This window comes from Pseudophryne corroboree, chromosome 8 (genome assembly GCF_028390025.1).
Source record: "Pseudophryne corroboree isolate aPseCor3 chromosome 8, aPseCor3.hap2, whole genome shotgun sequence".
NCBI classification, from domain to species: Eukaryota; Metazoa; Chordata; class Amphibia; order Anura; family Myobatrachidae; genus Pseudophryne; species Pseudophryne corroboree.
In genome coordinates, this window is record NC_086451.1 from 447,017,011 (window position 1) to 447,039,731 (window position 22,721).

Genomic DNA, 22,721 nt, shown 5'->3' on the forward strand with positions numbered 1-22,721 from the left:
TATTGGTAATCCATGACTGAGAAGCCACATCGGAAAACGTAATAATAAGAATTTACTTACCGATAATTCTATTTCTCGTAGTCCGTAGTGGATGCTGGGGACTCCGTCAGGACCATGGGGAATAGCTGCTCCGCAGGAGACAGGGTACAAAATTAAAAGTTTGACCACTAGGTGGTGTGCACTGGCTCCTCCCCCTATGACCCTCCCCCAAGCCTCAGTTAGGATACTGTGCCCGGACGAGCGTACACAATAAGGATGGATTTTGAATCCCGGGTAAGACTCATACCAGCCACACCAATCACACTGTACAACTTGAGATCTGAACCCAGTTAACAGCATGATAACAGAGGAGCCTCTGAAAAAATGGCTTCCAACAATAATAACCCGATTTTTGTAACAATAACTATGTACAAGTATTGCAGACAATCCGCACTTGGGATGGGCGCCCAGCATCCACTACGGACTACGAGAAATAGAATTATCGGTAAGTAAATTCTTATTTTCTCTGACGTCATAAGTGGATGCTGGGGACTCCGTCAGGACCATGGGGATTATACCAAAGCTCCCAAACGGGCGGGAGAGTGCGGATGACTCTGCAGCACCGAATGAGAGAACTCCAGGTCCTCCTTAGCCAGGGTATCAAATTTGTAGAATTTCACAAACGTGTTCTCCCCTGACCACGTAGCTGCTCGGCAAAGTTGTAATGCGGAGACCCCTCGGGCAGCCGCCCAAGGTGAGCCCACCTTCCTTGTGGAGTGGGCATTTACAGATTTTGGCTGTGGCAGGCCCTGCCACAGAATGCGCAAGTTGAATTGTGCTACAAATCCAACGAGCAATCGTCTGCTTAGACGCAGGAACACCCAGCTTGTTGGGTGCATACAGTATAAACAGCGAGTCAGACTTTCTGACTCCAGCAGTCCTTGAAATATAAAAAAGAAAATTGAAAACCTGACCAGTGCGCAAGTAGCTGCCTGTGTGAATCGGCTGATGTGGAGCGTCACCTACACTCCCATAATACAATACAATACCACAAAGACCATCAACCTTGATTCCCTTGGCGCTCAAAATTACAGTCCAAAGGTCCTCTGACTCAAAATAAGAGTCATGCGCTCAAAACCTTTAAAAGACACAAAATGACACCTCATAGGGCAATATATCCAATTCTTCTATATTTTTATTGTATACTTTTATTAAAAACAGTATTATACTATTGTGGGACTATCTCTTCTCTTGGAGGATGAACACGTGCAGCATCCAGTGTGGGCCATACTACTAGAATTATCACATGCGGTTATTGTCTAGGTAGGAGTCCTCACTTATCACTATTGCTTTGATATAGAAGAGGTTGATGGTCTTTGTGGTATTGCGTCCTTGAAATATATATATATATTTTTAAGGCTCTGACAACGTCGAACAACTTGGAGTCCTCCAAGTCGCTAGAAGCCGCAGGCACCACAATAGGTTGGTTCAGGTGAAACGCTGATACCACCTTAGGGAGAAACTGAGGACGCGTCCGCAGTTCTGCCCTGTCCCAATGGAAAATCAGATATGGCTTTTGTACGAAAAAGCCGGCAATTCTGACACTCTCCTGGCCGAAGCCAGGGCCAGTAGCATGGTCACTTTTCATGTAAGATATTTCAAATCCACCGATTTGAGTGGCTCAAACCAATGGGATTTGAGGAATCCCAAAACTACATTGAGATCCCACGGTGCCACTGGAGGCACAACCGGGGCTGTATATGTAGTACTCCTTTGCCAAAAGCTTGGACTTCAGGAACTGAAGCCAATTCTTTCTGGAAGACAATCGACAGGGCCGAAATTTGAACCTTAATGGACCCCAATTTGAGGCCCATAGACAATCCTGTTTGCAGGAAATGTAGGAATCGACCCAGTTGAAATTTCTCCGTCGGAGCCCTCTTCTTCAGGATCCGGCGTTCAACCGCCATGCCGTCAAACGCAGCCGCGGTAAGTCTAGCGGTAGAGTGCACGGATCCTCCGTGCGCATCTCTTGAAGTTCCGGGTACCAAGTCTTTCTTGGCAAATCCGGAGCCACGAGTAACGTTCTTACTCCCCTTCGCCTTATAATTCTCAGTACCTTGGGTATGAGAGGCAGAGGGGGGAACACATACATTGACTGGTACACCCATGGTGTTACCAACGCATCCACAACTATTGCCTGAGGGTCTCTTGACCTGGCGCAATACCTGTCCAGTTTTTTGTTGAGGCGGGACGCCATCATGTCCACCTTTGGTTTTTCCCAACGGTTCACAATCATGTGGAAGACTTCTGGATGAAGTCCCCACTCTCCCGGGTGGTGATCGTGTCTGTTGAGGAAGTCTGGTTTCCAGTTGTCCACTCCCGGAATGAACACTGCTGACAGTGCTATCACATGATTTTCTGCCCAGTGAAAAATCCTTGCAGCTTCTGCCATTGCCCTCCTGCTTCTTGTGTCGCCCTGTCTGTTTACGTGGGCGACTGCCGTGGTGTTGCCCTACTGGATCAACACCGGCTGACCCTGAAGCAGAGGTCTTGCCAGGCTTAGAGCATTGTAAATTGCCCTTAGCTCCAGTATATTTATGTGAAGTGAAGTCTCCAGACTTGACCACACTCCCTGGAAATTTCTTCCCTGTTTGACTGCTCCCCAGCCTGTCAGGCTGGCATTCGTGGTCACCAGGACCCAGTCCTGAATGCCGAATCTGCGGCCCTCCAAAACGGTGAGCACTCTGCAACCACCACAGAAGAGACCCCCTTGTCCTTGGAGACGGGGCTATCCGCTGATGCATCTGAAGATGCGATCCGGACCATTTGTCCAGCAGATCCCACTGAAAGGTTCTTGCGTGGAATCTGCCGAATGGAATCGCTTCGTAAGAAGCCATCATTTACCCAGGACTCTTGTGCATTGATGCACTGACACTTTTCCTGGTTTTAGGAGGTTCCTGACTAGCTCGGATAACTCCCTGGCTTTCTCCTCCGGGAGAAAAACCTTTTTCTGAACTGTGTCCAGAATCATCCCTAGGAACAGCAGAGGTGTCGTCGGGCTCAGCTGGGATTTTGGAAGATTTAGAATCCACCCGTGCTGTTGCAGCACTACTTGGGTTAGTGCTACACCGGCCTCTAACTGTTCTCTGGATCTTGCCCTTATCAGGAGATCGTCCAAGTAAGGGATAATTAATACGCCTTTTCTTCGAAGAAGAATCATCATTTCGGCCATTACCTTGGTAAAGACCCGGGGTGCCGTGGACAATCCAAACGGCAACGTCTGAAACTGATAGTGACAGTTTTGTACCACGAACCTGAGGTACCCTTGGTTTGAAGGGCAAATTGGGACATGGAGGTAAGCATCCTTGATGTCCAAGGACACCATAAAGTCCCCTTCTTCCAGATTCGCTATCACTGCTCTGAGTGATTTCATCTTGAACTTGAACCATTGTATGTAAGTGTTCAAAAGATTTCAGACTTAGAATAGGTCTCACCGAGCCGTCCGGCTTCGGTACCACAAACAGCGTGGAATAATACCCCTTTCCTTGTTGTAGTAGGGGTACCTTGACTATTACTTGCTGGGAATACAGCTTGTGAATAGCTTCCAACACCGTCTCCCTGTCGGAGGGAGATGTTGGTAAAGCAGACTTCAGGAATCTGCGAGGAAGAGACGTCTCGAATTCCAATCTGTACCCCTGTGATACTACCTGCAGGATCCAGGGGTCGACTTGCGAGTGAGCCCACTGCGCGCTGAAAATCTTGAGACGACCCCCCCACCGGATCTGAGTCCGCTTGTAAGGCCCCAGCGACATGCTGAGGACTTTTCAGAAGCGGGGGAGTGCTTCTGCTCCTGGGAAGGAGCTGCTTGCTGCAGTCTCTTACCCTTTCCTTTGCCTCGGGCAGATATGAATGGCCTTTTGCCCACTTGTTCTTATGAGAACGAAAGGACTGAGGCTGAAAAGACGGTGTCTTTTTCTGTTGGGAGGTGACCTGAGGTAAAAAAGGTGGATTTTCCGGCTGTTGCCGTGGCCACCAAGTCCGATAGACCGACCCCAAATAATTCCTCCCCTTTATACGGAAAACTTCCATATGCCGCTTGGAATCCGCATCACCTGACCACTGTCGCGTCCATAACTTCTTCTGGCAGAAATGGACAGCGCACTTACCCTTGATGCCAGAGTGCAAATATCCCTCTGTGCATCTCGCATATAAAGAAAATGCATCCTTTAAATGCTCTATAGTCAATAAAATATTGTCGCTATTCAGGGTATCAATATTTCCAGTCAGAGATTCCGACCAAACCCCCCCAGCACTGCACATCCATGCTGGGGCGATTGCTGGTCGCAGTATAACATCAGTATGTGTGTATATACTTTTTAGAGTATTTTCCAGCCTCCTATCAGCTGGATTTTGAGGGCGGCCGTATCAGGAGACGGTAACGCCACTTGTTTTGATAAGCGTGTGAGCGCCTTATCTACCCTAGAGGGTGTTTCCCAGCGCGCCCTAACCTCTGGCGGGAAAGGGTATAATGCCAATAACTTCTCTGAAATTAGCAACTTCCTATCGGGGGTAACCCACGCTTCATCACACACTTCAATTAATTCATCTGATTTCAGGAAAAACTACAGGTAGTTTTTTCACACCCCACATAGGCCCTCATTCCGAGTTGATCGCTCGTTATTTTTCATCGCATTGCAGTGAAATTTCGCTTAGTGCGCATGCGCAATATTCGCACTGCGACTGCGCCAAGTAACTTTGCTATGAAGATAGGATTTTTACTCACGGCTTTTTCTTCGCTCAGGCGATCGTAGTGTGATTGACAGGAAATGGGTGTTACTGGGCGGAAACAGGCCGTTTTATGGGCGTGTGGGAAAAAACGCTACCGTTTCCGGAAAAAACGCAGGAGTGGCCGGAGAAACGGGGGAGTGTCTGGGCGAACGCTGGGTGTGTTTGTGACGTCAAACCAGGAACGACAAGCACTGAACTGATCGCACAGGCAGAGTAAGTGTGGAGCTACTCTAAAACTGCTAAGTAGTTTGTGATCGCAATATTGCGATTACTTCGTTCGCAATTTTAAGATGCTAAGATTCACTCCCAGTAGGCGGCGGCTTAGCGTGTGCAACTCTGCTAAATTCGCCTTGCGAGCGATCAACTCGGAATGAGGGCCATAATACCCATTTTTGTGGTACTTGTAGTATCAGAAATATGTAACGCCTCCTTCATTGCCGTGATTATGTAACGTGTGGCCCTACTGGAAAATACGTTTGTTTCTTCACCGTCGACACTGGAGTCAGTGTCCGTGTCTGTCGACCGACTGAGGTAATGGGCGTTTTAAAGCCCCTGACGGTGTTTGAGACGCCTGGACAGGTACTAATTGGTTTGCCGGCCGTCTCATATCGTCAACCTTGTAGCGTGTTGACACTATCACGTAATTCCATAAATAAAGCCATCCATTCCGGTGTCGACTCCCTAGGGGGTGACATCCCATTACAGGCAATTGCTCCACCTCCACATCAACATCGTCCTCATACCTGTCGACACACACGTACCGACACACAGCACACACACAGGGAATGCTCTGATAAGAGGACAGGACCCCACTAGCCCTTTGGGGAGACAGAGGGAGAGTTTGCCAGCACACACCAAAGCGCTATAATTATACAGGGACCACCTTATATTAAGTGTTTTCCCTTATAGCAGCTTAATATATAATAATATCGCCCAAAAATGCCCCCCCTCTCTGTTTTAACCCTGTTTCTGTAGTGCAGTGCAGGGGAGAGCCTGGGAGCCTTCCTACCAGCGGATCTGTGTGGGAAAAATGGCGCTGTGTGCTGAGGAGATAGGCCCCGCCCCCTTCACGGCGGGCTCTTCTCCCGTTTTTTTCTGTAATCCTGGCAGGGGTTATATGTGATGTATTTTTAGCCAGTAAAGGTAATTACATTGCTGCCCAGGGCGCCCCCCCCCAGCGCCCTGCACCCTCAGTGACCGCGGTGTGAAGAGTGCTGAGAGCAATGGCGCACAGCTGCAGTGCTGTGCGCTACCTTAAGAAGACTGGGAAGTCTTCAGCCGCCGATTTCTGGACCTCTTCTCTCTTCAGCATCTGTAAGGGGGCCGGCGGTGCGGCTCCGGTGACCCATCCAGGCTGTACCTGTGATCGTCCCTCTGGAGCTAGTGTCCAGTAGCCTAAGTGTCAGGAATCTGCATTTTCCATTGCATCACTGCTGTGGAACTACAGGTCCCAGCAGTTCCAGTCTTCAGTCTCCTGCAGCCCACAGCTCACCGTGCTCCACCTAACCAGTCCAGTTCTAGTTTTCAGTCCTCAGCAGCCTGGAATGCTTCAGCTAACTCACAGCTGATCTGGACACCAAATCCAGCTAGTATCTCTGCCTGCAGTTTGTGTCCAATCACTGCTGGGCAGGAGGTATAACTTCCAGTTTGTGGCTCTCTCACATTGCCTTGGACAACACGTCACATCCCGTGAACAGGTGGCTCCTGTTTGCAATCCTCTGTCTACAGAGATATCCTTGTGTAGTGGACCTGTGGAACAACAGGTCCCAGCTGTTCCAGTTCCGTTCCAGTTCCCAGCTGTTCCTGTGTTCCCGTGGAACTACAAGTTCCAGCAACCCCTCCAGCTCTCCTGCGACATTCCGTGTGCAAGTTCCTGTGTTCCTGTGGAACTACAAGTTCCAGCAACCCCTCCAGCTCTCCTGCGACATTCAGTGTGCAAGTTCCTGTGTTCCTGTGGAACTACAAGTTCCAGCAACCACTCCAGCTCTCCTGCTGCATCCAGTGGTTCCCTGTGTTCCAGTCTCCAGATCCCCTGTGTTCCTGGTTATCCTCCTGCATCTCCGTGGAACTACAAGCATCAGCAACCCCTGCATCTGTATTTGGCTCCACACCTATCTACAACCACAGTGTGCTTCAGCCTCAGCAATAGAGACTCTCTCCAGGTGCATTCCATTACCTCATCTGTGAAGCAGCTTGCTAGCTGCCTGTGCCTAACGAACTGCACTGTGAACATTCACCTGAGTCTCCTGCATCTGCTACCAGGTAGCTATACATTTATTACCATTCCTTCCATAGACTCTCAGCTTCCAAGCTGCACCATTTCCATTGCATACTTTTTATTGTTTATTCCTGCACGTTATTCTGCTGCCTTATTGTGTGAACTTTTATGTTAATAAATAACATTGCGCACATGCGCGGGAATCCAATCCAGTCTCCTCTCTTCCTCCATCCTACCTCCACTGACCCACTAGCGCCCCCTCCGGGGACACAAACCAGACCGAACCTGACAGTTTGTCCAAGGCCCATGGACTCGGATGGTGGTCAGAATGTGGGGGTCAGGGGCCTTACAAAATCTGGTCTCCCGTTTGGATGGTCAAGAGGCTGCGCAGCAGCAGATGATCCTGTTTCTACAGGGAATGTCTATCCGTTTGGATACCTTGCAGCAATCCCTTCCAAGTTCTATTGTTTCTCCAGTTCCTGTTCAAGTCACTCCTGCTCCAGTCATTTCAACTTTCCCTGCACAATCCGTTCCTGTGGATGGATCTTGCTCAAGTCAGTCCTATGGCAGTCCCTTCACAGCTAACTCTCCTGAGAGAGCGACTTCCTCCTTTGAAAGCTTCAAGACTCCTTTGTTGTCTGCTGTGAACTCTGAACCAATAAGCACTCTTTATCATCTATTGGAACAACTTCAAAGTCTCCTAACAAAAATCATTCCAATGATGCCAGAAATCCTGGGTGGTGCTTTAAACACAGTGAAGAGTACTGCTCAAAATATTGAGAATAGTGCGACCTCCGTGTCAACTTTTCTTCAAGCTAAAGTCTCTTCTATGCAGAGAGAGGGCAGATTCCAGAGCTACCCGCGCTCCAAACTCACGGAAACTGAACGCCGGCATCGCAAGCAGCTTCACCTCTGCTTTTACTGTGGGAGTTCTAGTCATCTTATTAAGGACTGTTCCTTCCGCAACTCAAAAGTTGGTGACAGGTCCCAACATCACAGTGTTTTCTCCTGCAAACCTTCCAACGTATCCTCTACAGTTTCAAGTTCCTTTACCCGGGACAGGAGTGTCCAAAAAGTATACGATTGGGGTCCTGTGACAAATAGACCCAATCCCAAGTTCAGAAATCAACAGAGACTATCTATGTTACCCATAACTAAAGTAGTGTCTGTTCCCACAGCCCGAGAAGGGGCGTCTGTGCCCACAGCCCGAGAAGGGGCGTCTGTGCCCACAGCCCGAGAAGGGGCGTCTGTGCCCACAGCCCGAGAAGGGGCGTCTGTGCCCACAGCCCGAGAAGGGGCGTCTGTGCCCACAGCCCGAGAAGGGGCGTCTGTGCCCACAGCCCGAGAAGGGGCGTCTGTGCCTACAGCCCGAGAAGGGGCGTCTGTGCCTACAGCCCGAGAAGGGTCGTCCGTGCCTACAGCCCGAGAAGGGGCGTCCGTGCCTACAGCCCGAGAAGGGGCGTCTGTGACTACAGCCCCAGGTGGGGCATCTGATGTTGTGACCCCAGTAGGGGTATCTGATGTTCAGGTTCCAGAAGTGGCATCCGGGCATGCAACTCAAAGAAGTGTGTCTGATCTATTAACCCCAGGAGGGGTCTTTAGAGTTTCAGCCTCAAGTGTGGAATCCAGGGCCAAGATCCCAGGAGGAATTCTTAAAGCCACAGATACAGACATGAACTTTTGTTTGCCAACTTCAGAGAGTGCTACCAGCTCAGTACCACTCCAAGAGGGATCATCAGAACATCCGGATTCTGTCTATACAGAGTCAAGTGTCAATGGACCTAGCCCGGTTCCAGCCGTCGGTCCAAAGTCTCCACTGGTTCCAGCCAGCCTGAGTGGCTCCAATGATGGGCTACCTCCTTCGGTTCCAGACGATTCCAGAATCCTCGGATCAAATCCGGTCCTATCCGTCAGTCCGAGGACTCCACCGGTTCCTACCGCTTCAAGCTCTTCCGGACCCAATCCGGTCCCATCCGTCTGTCCGGATCAGCCTCCTCTGGTTCCAGCCAGCCTGAGTAGCTCTGTTTCCAATGCTGAGCTATCTACTTCGGTCCCAGCCGATTCCAGCATCCTCGGATCAAATCCGGTCCTATCCGTCACTCCGAGGACTCCTTCGGTTCCAGCCGATTCCAGTCTCTTCGTATCAAATCCGGTTCCAGCCGGTTCAAGCTTATCTGGACCCAATCCGGTCCCATCCGTCTGTCCAGATCAGCCTCTTACAGTTCAAGTCAATTCAAGTAGTCCTGGACAAATCCCGGATAAATCCGTTTGTCTAAAGTTGCCATCGGTCCCTGCCGATTCCAGTTCCTCTGAACCCGGTGTGGTTCTCTCCAGTGTTTCAAGAAAGCAACTCCTGTCGCTATGTCCAGAGTCTACAGTTCTTGCAGATGTTGCAGTTGCCTCAACCCAGATGGAGGCTCTAAGCATCTCATCCCGAGATGAAGCTTCTAGCGTTCTGTCAACCTCAGCAGAGAATTCCCGTCAGTCAATCCAGGAGATGACGTCCTCTCTCCACCCTCGAGCATTTCAAGTTGATTCTACTCCTGCTTCTGAATGCTTATTCCAGTCCTCAACTCTCAAGTGTCCTACATTGTCTTCCGAGACTTCAACTGACATTCAGCCTTCCAAGTGTCCACTAGATACAAAAGCTCCAGTCTACTTTGATGGTGACTATGCTCAGTTCCGTGCAGTGGCGAGCCAATACCTCGCTTTTACTGAGTCAGAATCTTCAGTGAGTATTACTCCAGCTAATGCAATCAGATACTTTCTCCTGTTCTTCAAAGGTAGAGCACTGGACTGGGCGAATCCTCTCATTGAATCTAAAGATCCGCTACTGAGTGATCTTCCCGCTTTCTGCGAAGCCGTAAAACAGGAGTTTGCTCCAAAGTTTATGCATTCAGAGTCATCTGGGCATTCTGGCCAATTTGTCAACAGTTTATCTACTGCTAAATCCTCTCCAACATCTCTGTCTGTGCAAGATCAGGATACATTAGACCAAGCTATTAAAGATTTCCAAGCTGTAAAGTCAAGACAAGGTTCTCAGTTTTTCGACTCAATTCCTTCCAAACATGAACAGGTTCTGTTGAATCAATGTATCAGAGATTTCAAGAATCACAGGATTTGGAGAGCTCCAGAATCAGTTCAAAGTCTACCATCTGACGTAAGTGTTGGCTATGCTGCCGTAAACCCTAGTCCAGGTGTCTCACATAGCTTCAAATTCACTGGTCCACAGATTGTCTCAGATTCTGTTGTTCCTAAACAAAAGGCTCCCATGACCACACTAGACCTGGACTCTGACTCTGAAAGTGAGTTTGTTGATGATGACTCAAGTTACATTATGGGGGGTTCTATCCTTCCGAGTTATGCCTTCTCCCAGGAAGTAAAATCTGTCTCAAATGACCATGAATGGTCTACTTGTTCTGACGAGGAAAATCTGTCTTCTGAAGATGAAAGTTTGGAAGACTTTTGAGGACCTCTGCTTTTGTGTTTTCCTAAGTTCTTTTTCAAGGTTCCTCCAAGTTCCAGCGTGGGTGTTCGGTGCCCACCCATAAAAGGGGGGGTACTGTCAGGAATCTGCATTTTCCATTGCATCACTGCTGTGGAACTACAGGTCCCAGCAGTTCCAGTCTTCAGTCTCCTGCAGCCCACAGCTCACCGTGCTCCACCTAACCAGTCCAGTTCTAGTTTTCAGTCCTCAGCAGCCTGGAATGCTTCAGCTAACTCACAGCTGATCTGGACACCTAATCCAGCTAGTATCTCTGCCTGCAGTTTGTGTCCAATCACTGCTGGGCAGGAGGTATAACTTCCAGTTTGTGGCTCTCTCACATTGCCTTGGACAACACGTCACATCCCGTGAACAGGTGGCTCCTGTTTGCAATCCTCTGTCTACAGAGATATCCTTGTGTAGTGGACCTGTGGAACAACAGGTCCCAGCTGTTCCAGTTCCGTTCCAGTTCCCAGCTGTTCCTGTGTTCCCGTGGAACTACAAGTTCCAGCAACCCCTCCAGCTCTCCTGCGACATTCCGTGTGCAAGTTCCTGTGTTCCTGTGGAACTACAAGTTCCAGCAACCCCTCCAGCTCTCCTGCGACATTCAGTGTGCAAGTTCCTGTGTTCCTGTGGAACTACAAGTTCCAGCAACCACTCCAGCTCTCCTGCTGCATCCAGTGGTTCCCTGTGTTCCAGTCTCCAGATCCCCTGTGTTCCTGGTTATCCTCCTGCATCTCCGTGGAACTACAAGCATCAGCAACCCCTGCATCTGTATTTGGCTCCACACCTATCTACAACCACAGTGTGCTTCAGCCTCAGCAGTAGAGACTCTCTCCAGGTGCATCCCTTCACCTCATCTGTGAAGCAGCTTGCTAGCTGCCTGTGCCTAACGAACTGCACTGTGAACATTCACCTGAGTCTCCTGCATCTGCTACCAGGTAGCTATACATTTATTACCATTCCTTCCATAGACTCTCAGCTTCCAAGCTGCACCATTTCCATTGCATACTTTTTATTGTTTATTCCTGCACGTTATTCTGCTGCCTTATTGTGTGAACTTTTATGTTAATAAATAACATTGCGCACATGCGCGGGAATCCAATCCAGTCTCCTCTCTTCCTCCATCCTACCTCCACTGACCCACTAGCGCCCCCTCCGGGGACACAAACCAGACCGAACCTGACACTAAGAAGCCAATCCATCCTGCACGCAGGTGAGTTCGCTTCTTCTCCCCTTAGTCCCGCGTTGCAGTGAGCCTGTTGCCAGCAGGACTCACTGAAAATAAAAAACCTAACTAACTTTTATTCTAAGCAGCTCTTTAGGAGAGCCACCTAGATTGCACCCTTCTCGGCCGGGCACAAAAACCTAACTGAGGCTTGGAGGAGGGTCATAGGGGGAGGAGCCAGTGCACACCACCTAGTGGTCAAACTTTTAATTTTGTGCCCTGTCTCCTGCGGAGCCGCTATTCCCCATGGTCCTGACAGAGTCCCCAGCATCCACTTAGGACGTCAGAGAAAACATGATTCAGTGCTTGAATCCATAGCAACTAATTAAAAATCAGCTTTATGTAGGCAGACTAATGGAAAGTAGTAGGTGATTAGTTGCTATGGGAAACAGCACACATTCTACCTACTTTATAAAACAAGCAGTCTGTATTTTAGCAACCTCAGCTACATGGCAGTGGGACAAGGTGGCTTTGAACTTACCTTAAGTAAGTGTCGGTCAGGATGGCACGGTGCCACACTGGTCCGCACATTCATGCTGTCGCGTCTTACTTCCCTGTAATTGTTCTCCGCAGCTGGTACAACGCTTCCTGTCACTCCAGCCTGTGATGTCCTATGTATGACGTGGAAGCTGGTGGAACAAGATGGTAGCTTAGGGTTACCGGGAGGTGGAAACAAAATTCTGGAGTGGGAATGTATAATTGGTGATCTGGGGAAATAGCCATGTAATTGCGTATGGCACTACCTGACACTCAGCACATAAATGCCAGTAATTTCCGGTTCTGCTGCGGATATTAAATCAGGAAGAAAACAAAACTATGCAAAAATGAGTTTACTATACCTAGAGAAGAAATTAGCAAAGGTAAATAAAAATGTCCGTAAATAATTTCGGCAGCCAGTAAGACAAACAAATAGAAGTCGATAGAAACGTGCGGATTTACTTACTATATTCCTACTGATTTCCCCTCATCTTTATCCCCTACTCCCCCTGCCATCCCCACTTCCTCCTCATCTCCCATCTCTACCTCCCTGCACCCTGTATTGCCCAAACCTCAGCCCTCACCTCACTGCCTGTGCTGTGTCAACAGCATCTTCATCCCAAACTCTCACTCCTCCATACCGTGCTCCGAGTGTTATATCTCACTGCACCCCCACTTACCTCTCCCTCATCTATGTTAATTTCCTCTCATGCTTTTCCCTTCCCGCTCCCAGGTTCCTGCTCAGTACCTTCACCATGAGGTCACTCTCCCCTCTCACCACTCATGTACTGTGTTGTAACCAGCCTCATTCCTCATCTCCTTATGACGTATCCACCCCATCTCGTGACTCTCCCTACCTTCTCACACTGTCATGGCTCAGCAGTTTGACATTGTCCCTCTCCACTTCCATCCCCATACCTTTTTACTAACTCCTGTCTCAGCTCTGTCCGCACTAACTCTCTATATCCCACCTGCCTCATCACTAGTTAGTTTCCACCTCTTTCTTTCCTCAGGTGACCCATGTATCCTATGATGTTCCCACCTCAATCAGCTGCTAATCTGCATTGCGTCAAGGCAACATATTCATCCCTGTTTCATGGCTTCTCACTACCAAGGACATCTCCCCGAACCCTGGCTTTGTTCTTTCACCCTAAACGTCTACCTTCTTGTGCTTTCTGTAATGCCAGACTGACCAGCAATAAACTGTCCTCTTTAACTTCCTTTATGGCACCAAGTCCTGGTTCTCATCTTCCAACAACACATCTCTTCCCATATCTCCAGCCCGAGGGGCCGTCAAGGCACAAGTATCCTATTCACTTCTCACTGCACATTCCTGGACACTGCATCCCCCCCCCCCCCCCCCCCCCCCCACACACACACACCTCTCCTGAAATCCACATTGTTCAGCTCTTCTATCCTGCCCAATCTTCAGGTCATGGCCTTGTTTCCAAATTCCTTGTTAACTTTGTTGCCTGGAACCTCTATTTCTTAGCCTCAGACCTTCCCTCTCTCACTGTGGATGATTTCAATATAGCTACTGATAATCCCACCGACACTGCTGCCTTCAAACTTCTTTCCCTCTCTTCTTCATTTTGCCCCTCACGGTAGTCTTCCTCTCCCACCCACTGTAATGGTCACTCCCTTGACTTCATCTTTTCCCACTTCTGTGTAATCTCCTGCTTCCATACTCATACTTTCCACTATCTGAACACAACCTCCGTTCCTTCAGCCTCTGCCCACTTTAGGCAACTTTCCCATCTCCTAAATCCATATTAGCATGGACATCTTAATGTCCTCAAATCTGCCACCTTTTCTTCCTCAACTGATGCCCTCCTCTCTTCATTAACAGCACAGAAATGCCCCAAACAGTGTATGTTCCTTTACAATTGCACTCTCACACCTGCCCATCAACTCAGCTTCAGCTGCCATACCACCTATACCCCAACAGCGGCACTCCAAGCCTAGGCATTACCTGCAAATTTGCTCTTGTACAACCAAATACAACCGGAGGTGGTAATCTCACACCAACCTCAAATTCATTCTGTCATAGTACAGCTATGCTCTCTAGTTTACCAATCATATTTTAAATCTCTTGTTTTCACCCAGTCTCCCAAACCCTTTGCCTCTTCACCACCTTTAACTCCATCCTTTGCCCTCTCCCTACTCTGTTAAGGGCCCTACACACTGGCCGATGTGTGCGGCCGATATGAACAATCTCGTTCAGTAACGAACGAGAAACTGTTAATATCTTTCAGTGTGTAGGCACCAACGATGAACGATGTGCGGCCCCCTCGCTCGTTCATCGTTGATGCCGGCTCGCTTATACCTGAAAACCAATATGGACAATATCGTCCATATTAGCATGCAGGGCTATGGGGACGGGTGACGTCAGGGGTCAGGGAGCGAAGTAACCTATCTCCCCCCCCCCCTCCAATGCTGGGACGGGCGTATTGGCAGCCGGGCACCTCGGCGGCAAATTGGCCAGTGTGTAGGGCCCATTACAGCAACTCACTTTTGTTACTGATTTCAACTCCTACACCTCCCAAATCTCTTCCTGTCATGCCTTCCCTCTCACCATTTGGCCACTCCACTATGTTTTCCCCGGTCTCTGAGAGCAGGGCCCATGCTATCTGGTCATCTCCTATCCCCTCTACAACAGTCTCCTCCTCAAACCAACGCACCATATATTCTTCCACTCCCATCTCTAGAGATGAGCTCCATGCTTATCATCTCTCAACGTCTTTCCTTCTACCTGCACCTATATATACCTTCCCTTCTCACCATCTCTGCTACTTATCTTCCAACACTAAGCTCGCTATCTTCTCTCTTCCAGGTCTCATCTAATGCGGGCCATACATGTAAGCGGCAATTCCACATTCTGACGATGCACATTCCACATTCTGGCGGGCGGATTGCCAAAATCCTACATGTTACAAAACGGACTTGCCAAATCAGATCATTTTTGGGTTTGGGTTTGAATTAGCAAGGATTTCCAACATAATGGATATTTATTAAATGACCCAACACCTGTATTGGTAAAATGGGGAATTGCTGCAATTAATCCTAGATGTATGGGCACCATAATCAAGCAGTGGCGAGGTGGTGGGGGCTGGCAACTTTCCATTTCCAGGGAGGAGATGGAACGTTGCAGGGAGGGGGAGCGGTGCAGCGTGAACGGGGGCAGAGGCAGGCGAGCGGGGGCGTGATCACTGCGGCTGCCAAAATAACGTGGCAGCGGGACTCCTGAGGATGCAGCTAAGCGGGGGGAGGCGGCAGTGAGCGTGCTGGGCGGCCCCAGCATTCAAGGAAAAGGGTAGAAAATTCTGCTAATTAGCAGAATTTGCTATCCTTACTGAATTAGGCCCCTTTATGTACTGTTTTATGCTTTTATCCCTCAAGCTTTCTTGCTGTATTAAGCTGTGATGATTTTAATAGATCTATTTTGCCTGCTCTCGTCTGTCATTCTTATGTGCTCTATACAAGCACCATTGTGTGGTTCTGCAGATATATATATATATTTTTCGGGCAAAACTACTACTGAAACGTGGAGCAACGTGGATCCATAGACTGGATACAATACGACCTCGTGGCCTCAATGATGCAATACACTACAGTATTTTCCTGGAATGACAGCCTTGCCATGGCTCCATGGTTGTTTTTGTGTCAATTTTTTCTTTTTCTTTTTTTCTTCTTTTTTTTGTGATGTTCCTGTCGTCGGTTATCATTTTTGCTATACGATGCTCTGAAACTGAAATTTTGTGATTTGAAATAGGATCCTACTATACATGCGGAGGATCCCTGACGAATCATATTTTTTAGTGATTTGTGTGGGACCCACTATGCATGTAGGTGGCATCGAATATGGTTAAAAGCTGCTATATGGGGGGGGGGGGGGGCGTGGCCTGAGCGTTAACCTGGAGAGTTGTGCTGTGGCTGAGCTCCAGCTAATTGGGTGTTAAACCTGCTTATTGCTGCTGGCCCCTGCAGCTAATCAGCCCTACTCAGCTCTACCCACGACTGTGGCCAGTAACCTTTGCTCAGGGACACCATCGGGCGGCCCCTCCGGCGTGTTTTGCGGCTGAGACCTACCACTCTTCCGGAAGCCGGGGCCTCGATTTTGGAGCCTTCCCGGCGCCGAGCTCCGGGACCGGAGCGCGGCCGAAACGGGACCCACGGCTGCCCACCCTCTCACCTGGGAGCCCCCTCATACCTCCTCCAGCCTGCCTTAGACCCTCGGGCACAATTGGGGCAGGGAAGACTCACTGCCTGTCCCCTGGAACCGCAGATGCTGTGTGAGATCTTCAGCCTGTGTATATGACGGCAGCCATCTTGGATCCCACAGCTGAAATGTAAGTGGAACTGTTCTACATCCACTCCTGGCGCGCAGCTCACGATCCCCATCTCCTCCACATACCTCTCCCCTCATCCCCCCAGAGTGATTGTGAACTTGCCCTGCTAAGGCCCTACACGGCTTTCAGTACATCCTGCGGGCTGTCATCGGGAAACGGCTACACAGGCGCTCGCGACCTTTAGCCGGGTCACACACGGTTCGGCCGAGTCGTGGATTCTGTGACCCCCGTCCTCCAACTAACTGCTGCGACCCCCAGCGGACCCCCGGCCACCCTGAATCCCTCTATTACCTCCTGAGGACCTCACCCAAAACCTATTTGATAAGCCTAACTGAGGCACATTATATGAACTGCCTCCCTTGCTACTCAGCGGCGGTCATCTTCCTAAGAGCCGCTGGTGCCAACGCGGCCTTCCCACCAAGGCTATGTGAACACCAAAAGTGGAACGTGACCAACTGGGTTCTATACGCTGCCACACTGCTGATTCCAATGCTTACAGGCGTTTGCCTGACGTATACTATGCTATAATATGACCAAGCCACGCAGAGGGGATAGCGGGTTATACTTCTAATTGGGATATGTCCTAATGTTTTCTTCCTCGAGGCCCTGTTCTGGACTCTGTTCTCTTCACTCAGACAAATGACAAGACGGCGCCGCTCTGGTAACGCATCGAAAGCCAAGCCCGCAACCACACAAGCTGCAGCCTTTCATACTCTATTTGGCACCCCCGTTCCTGACCCCACCACCTCCACCCCTTTCACTGACTCCTTGCCGTCAACCATCATGGAGGATACTGAGGCCCCGCCCTCTCCAAAACATCGCCAAGCTGGGTCTGTCAGTAAAGACTCTGCCGATATGGCGGCGGTCCTCATACAGCTACGCTCTCTTCCGACTCGCCAAGACATTCAACAAGATTTGTCCAACATGGAAAAAAGAATTCATGATTCCCTACAAGCGAGTCTCTCCACCATCCAGTCTGATCTCACGCAAGTAGCAAACAGAGTGGTCGACCTGGAAGATAACAGAGATGAGACGGACTCTAAACTAGCCGACCTCCACGATCTTGTATCTCGATACTCACGTACCACCACTGAAATGAGACGTAGACTGGACGATATAGATAACAGAGGTAGGCGAAATAATAGGATTTTGGTACTTACCAGGTAAATCCTTTTCTTTGAATCCATAGGGGGCACTGGAGTACTCTTGGGATATGGACGGCGTAGCAGAACAAAGGCACTGAATATTTAAATTTAGAACTCTCCACCCCTCCATATCCCAGAGTACCTCAGTGTACGAACCCAGTGTTTTTACTGAGCGAACTACTATAGAGAGGTTGACAATGGAGAATTCCTATAACATAACGGACAACAACAAAGTTGACCCATAACGTTAATGTCAACTAAACAGTTGACAGCATAACCGATAGACCTTTATAGTTTGAACCAATCGGTGAAAATGTGTTACCATAAGCTCCTCTGAGCTTAATACAAACCAGGTAAAACGTGTTACCCTAAGCTCCTCTGAGCTTAAAACAACCCAGGTAAAACTGCTCTGGGTGGGCGTCCAGTGCCCCCTATGGATTCAAAGAAAAGGATTTACCTGGTAAGTACCAAAATCCTATTTTCTTTTTCATCCACTAGGGGTCACTGGAGTACTCTTGGGACGTACCAAAGCTTCCCTCGTGGGCGGGAGAGCTGTTTGACACTTGTAACAGTAGGCAGCCAAAGCTAGATGCTGATGCCGCAACTGTCTTATAACGTGTTAACGCGCACAAACGTGTGCACTGAATGCTATGTAGCCGCGTCGTAGACGCTCCACGACCAGCTGGTCTTGACATTCCCACAGAACCTGTGGGATGTGCTATTACTTACGTAGTCGACTGTAACTTAGCCTTAAAGTAAGCCTGACTTGTAGTCATTGTTATCCAACTGGATAATGTCTGCTGAGAAAACTGGCTAACCCCAGTTGGCAGCATTATAGAGAACAAGCAACGTATCCGTATTACGTACTGTAGACGTTCGGTACATATAGACGTGTAATGCGTGTACCACATTCAGAATTCTAGAATGTGCTGTCAACACAGGAACCCCTATTGGTGTATTGATGTGAAGAATAAGAAATCGGAATTGGTCCGAATTTCTGCTTTGTCATGAGAAAACTCAAATACGGTGTCTTGGAATACAAGGCACCCAAATATGAAAACAAAACCCTTGGCGAAGCCAAGGCTAGAAGAAAAATGTTTTCCAAGTGAGAAACTTAATGCCCACTTGTCGCCTGGCGCTGTAGATGGGATAAATGGAGGGTGCACTTTGATGACACCTTGTAGAAAGGTATGTACCGACGCAATAGAGTCAAAGTCATCTAATCGAACATCCCTTATGCCTATTTTCGACAACCCGATATTCCCCCCGGGAAGGTCTAATAAGATTGCTTCAAGATGGGAGGAGGCGGGTGTAACTAGGGTAATTCACTTGCTTGCACATGGCAAACTCAAAACGTTCTCTGAAATACAGAAAACGGGCGATATACCCGCTAAAGATTATTGGTTCTACCTTCAGGTTCACCACTTTGTTACCTCACAGCGAGAGGCGATAGACCTTTATAAGGCTCTCACTCCCTTTGAATCCATGTGCAGTCAAGAGATAGCCCCCTCACATGTAGTGTCAGGTATCTATAAGATTCTTCAACAGGGTTCCTTTCCTACGGCCCCTTCTTTTTGTGACGCCAGGGATAAAGATTTAATACATCGGGGAATCAAGATCCAATGGGACACACACTGCAGGGTTATGGCACAATGCTCCACTAGCCTAGACGTTGTGGAAACACAATACAAATTACTGATGAGATGGTATAGATGCCCGTCTCTTCTACATAAATTTTACCCCTCAGTTTCCCCTCTATGCTGGCGATGTAGTAGGGATACTGGTACACTGATCCACATATGGTGGGACTGCCCGTCAATTGCCCCATTTTGGAATACAATTATGGATCTATCAACAAAGATTTTGGGAGGCCCAGTTCCACCGGGTCCGGACTTTTGGCTATTATCACATTCAGATATACCCCTTTCCCCGCTACAAGAAGTCCCTCCTTAAGCACTTAAATAACGCGGCAAGAGCTGTACTCCCGGTGCATTGGAGATCCACCAACCCAGCGACAATATGGGAATGGTTCCAACGCATTGATTTTTACATGCATATGAAAGATGTTTATTCTGTCGCCTTAGACAAACACTCAGACTTTCTTTGGATTGACTTTAAAACCACCAAGACCTATGCTGACTATGCACCCTGAATACACACTAATGATGGAGGTTGTTGGGGCCCCCGCAGTGCCCTCTAAATGTTTTACGTTTGTGGCCTATATACTCTCCCCCCCCCCCCCCCCCCCCATTCCTCTTCTCCCTTTTCCCTTCTTCCCCTTGTCCTCCTCTCTCTGTCTGTTTCAAAATGTTTACTACCTCACACTTTGTTTAAATACTGTGTTACTAAGCAATATTGTAACGGGGTTGCTCATTATTTCAGATTCTGTGACTTCTGCTGAACGGTACACAGTTTGAGATAATATATATGAATCTGGTAATCTTTCCTTTTCGCAACCATTTACTGATGTTTTATAACTACAGTTGATAAGATATGAGACTGTTGTCTACGTTCTACTTTTGATATATTTGTTGACATATTTGGAAAATGTTCTATATTGCAAAATGAAAATAAAGAATTAAAAAAAAAAAAAGCTGCTATATGATGGAATTTAAAATGATACCCACTATAGGTTGTTCCCCCCTGTAATACACTTACTCACTTTGCAGCCCTAGTTGGAGATGTATATGTTTGTGTTTCTTTCAAATGTTTATAAATAGATCAGGCTGATCTATTTATAGCGTATTGCCAATAATATATTAGTAATGTAGCATGAATATATGCACCTTTAAGATGCACCTTTTTACATCGCATTTAGGCTTGATGTATTTGTTGCTAGGCAGCGCCATGTAACGCTGATCACGTGACCCGCGGATGGAATGATAATATCTTGTATGTTAATGCGGAAGCTGCATTCCACGGACCGGAAATATGTCCGGTGGTGGCAAGCACGCCATATATATTGATCTTCACTGCATAATAATTAGCCAGCCCTTCTGTATGTAGCGCCGATCACGTGACCTGCGGCTAAAATTATCATATCATATGTATGCTTATGCGGAGATTGCGTTCCACAGACCGGAAGTATGGCTGGCGGTGGAGCGCACGCCACATATACTGATCTTTATTGCATAAATATTTGTTGGCTGCAAGGGTGGGTAAGTAAATGATTGCCAAGAAAGGGGTGGAATAAAAATAAGATTTTACTTACCGATAAATCTATTTCTCATAGTCCGTAGTGGATGCTGGGACTCCGTAAGGACCATGGGGAATAGCGGCTCCGCAGGAGACAGGGCACAAAATAAAAGCTTGAGTATCAGGTGGTGTGCACTGGCTCCTCCCCCTATGACCCTCCTCCAAGCCAGCTAGGATACTGTGCCCGGACGAGCGTACATAATAAGGAAGGATATTGAATCCCGGGTAAGACTCATACCAGCCACACCAATCACACCGTACAACTCGTGATCTGAACCCAGTTAACAGTATGATAAATGCAAAGGAGCCTCTGAAAAGATGGCTCAACAATAATAACCCGAATTTTTTTGTAACAATAACTATATACAAGTATTGCAGACAATCCGCACTAGGGATGGGCGCCCAGCATCCACTACGGACTATGAGAAATAGATTTATCGGTAAGTAAAATCTTATTTTCTCTAACGTCCTAAGTGGATGCTGGGACTCCGTAAGGACCATGGGGATTATACCAAAGCTCCCAAACGGGCGGGAGAGTGCGGATGACTCTGCAGCACCGAATGAGAGAACTCCAGGTCCTCCTCAGCCAGGGTATCAAATTTGTAGAATTTAGCAAACGTGTTTGCCCCTGACCAAGTAGCTGCTCGGCAAAGTTGTAAAGCCGAGACCCCTCGGGCAGCCGCCCAAGATGAGCCCACTTTCCTTGTGGAATGGGCTTTTACTGATTTTGGCTGTGGTAATCCAGCCACAGAATGTGCAAGCTGAATTGTACTACAAATCCAACGAGCAATCGTCTGCTTTGAAGCAGGAGCACCCAGCTTGTTGGGTGCATACAGGATAAACAGCGAGTCAGATTTTCTGACTCCAGCCGTCCTGGAAACATATATTTTTAAAGCCCTGACAACGTCCAGCAACTTAGAGTCCTCTAAGTCCCTAGTAGCCGCAGGTACCACAATAGGTTGGTTCATGTGAAATGCAGAAACCACCTTAGGTAGAAATTGAGGACGAGTCCTCAATTCCGCCCTGTCAGAATGAAAAATTAAGTAAGGGCTTTTACATGATAAAGCCGCCAATTCTGACACACGCCTAGCTGAAGCCAAGGCTAACAGCATCGACACCTTCCACGTGAGATATTTTAAATCTACCGTAGCCAATGGTTCAAACCAATGTGATTTTAGAAAACTCAACACAACATTGAGATCCCAAGGTGCCACCGGAGGCACAAAAGGAGGCTGTATGTGCAGCACCCCTTTCACAAATGTCTGAACTTCAGGTACTGAAGCCAGTTCTTTCTGGAAGAATATCGACAAGGCCGAAATTTGAACCTTAATGGACCCTAATTTTAGGCCCATAGACAGTCCTGTTTGTAGGAAATGTAAGAAACGACCCAGTTGAAATTCCTGTGTAGGGGCCTTCTTGGCCTCACACCACGCAACATATTTACGCCAAATACGGTGATAATGTTTTGCGGTTACTTCCTTTCTGGCTTTGACCAGGGTAGGGATGACTTCTTCTGGAATGCCCTTTTCCTTTAGGATCCGGCGTTCAACCGCCATGCCGTCAAACGCAGCCGCGGTAAGTCTTGGAACAGACAAGGCCCCTGCAGTAGCAGGTCCTTTCTTAGAGGTAGAGGCCACGGTTCGTCCGTGAGCATCTCTTGAAGTTCCGGGTACCAAGACCTTCTTGGCCAATCCGGAACCACGAGTATAGTTCTTACTCCTCTCCTTCTTATGATTCTCAATACTTTTGGTATGAGAGGTAGAGGAGGGAACACATACACTGACTGGTACACCCCCGGCGTTACCAGAGCGTCCACTGCTATTGCCTGAGGGTCCCTTGACCTGGCGCAATATCTGTC

At 48.4% G+C, this 22,721-nt stretch overlaps 1 protein-coding gene across 18 annotated transcripts in view; it reads right to left on the reverse strand.

Annotated features, from left to right (window-relative positions):
* Positions 1-22,721, reverse strand: part of LOC134949554 (uncharacterized) — a 274,657-nt gene that overhangs the window by 246,322 nt on the left and 5,614 nt on the right. For 17 of the 18 annotated variants that reach the window (XM_063938210.1, XM_063938206.1, XM_063938209.1 and 14 more), the window contains exon 2: positions 12,179-12,326. The exons of the other annotated variant lie outside the window; for it this stretch is intronic. The gene's annotated coding sequence lies outside the window, so the exon portion shown is untranslated. The remainder of the gene's footprint in view (positions 1-12,178; positions 12,327-22,721) is intronic. 18 annotated transcript variants of the gene reach the window in all.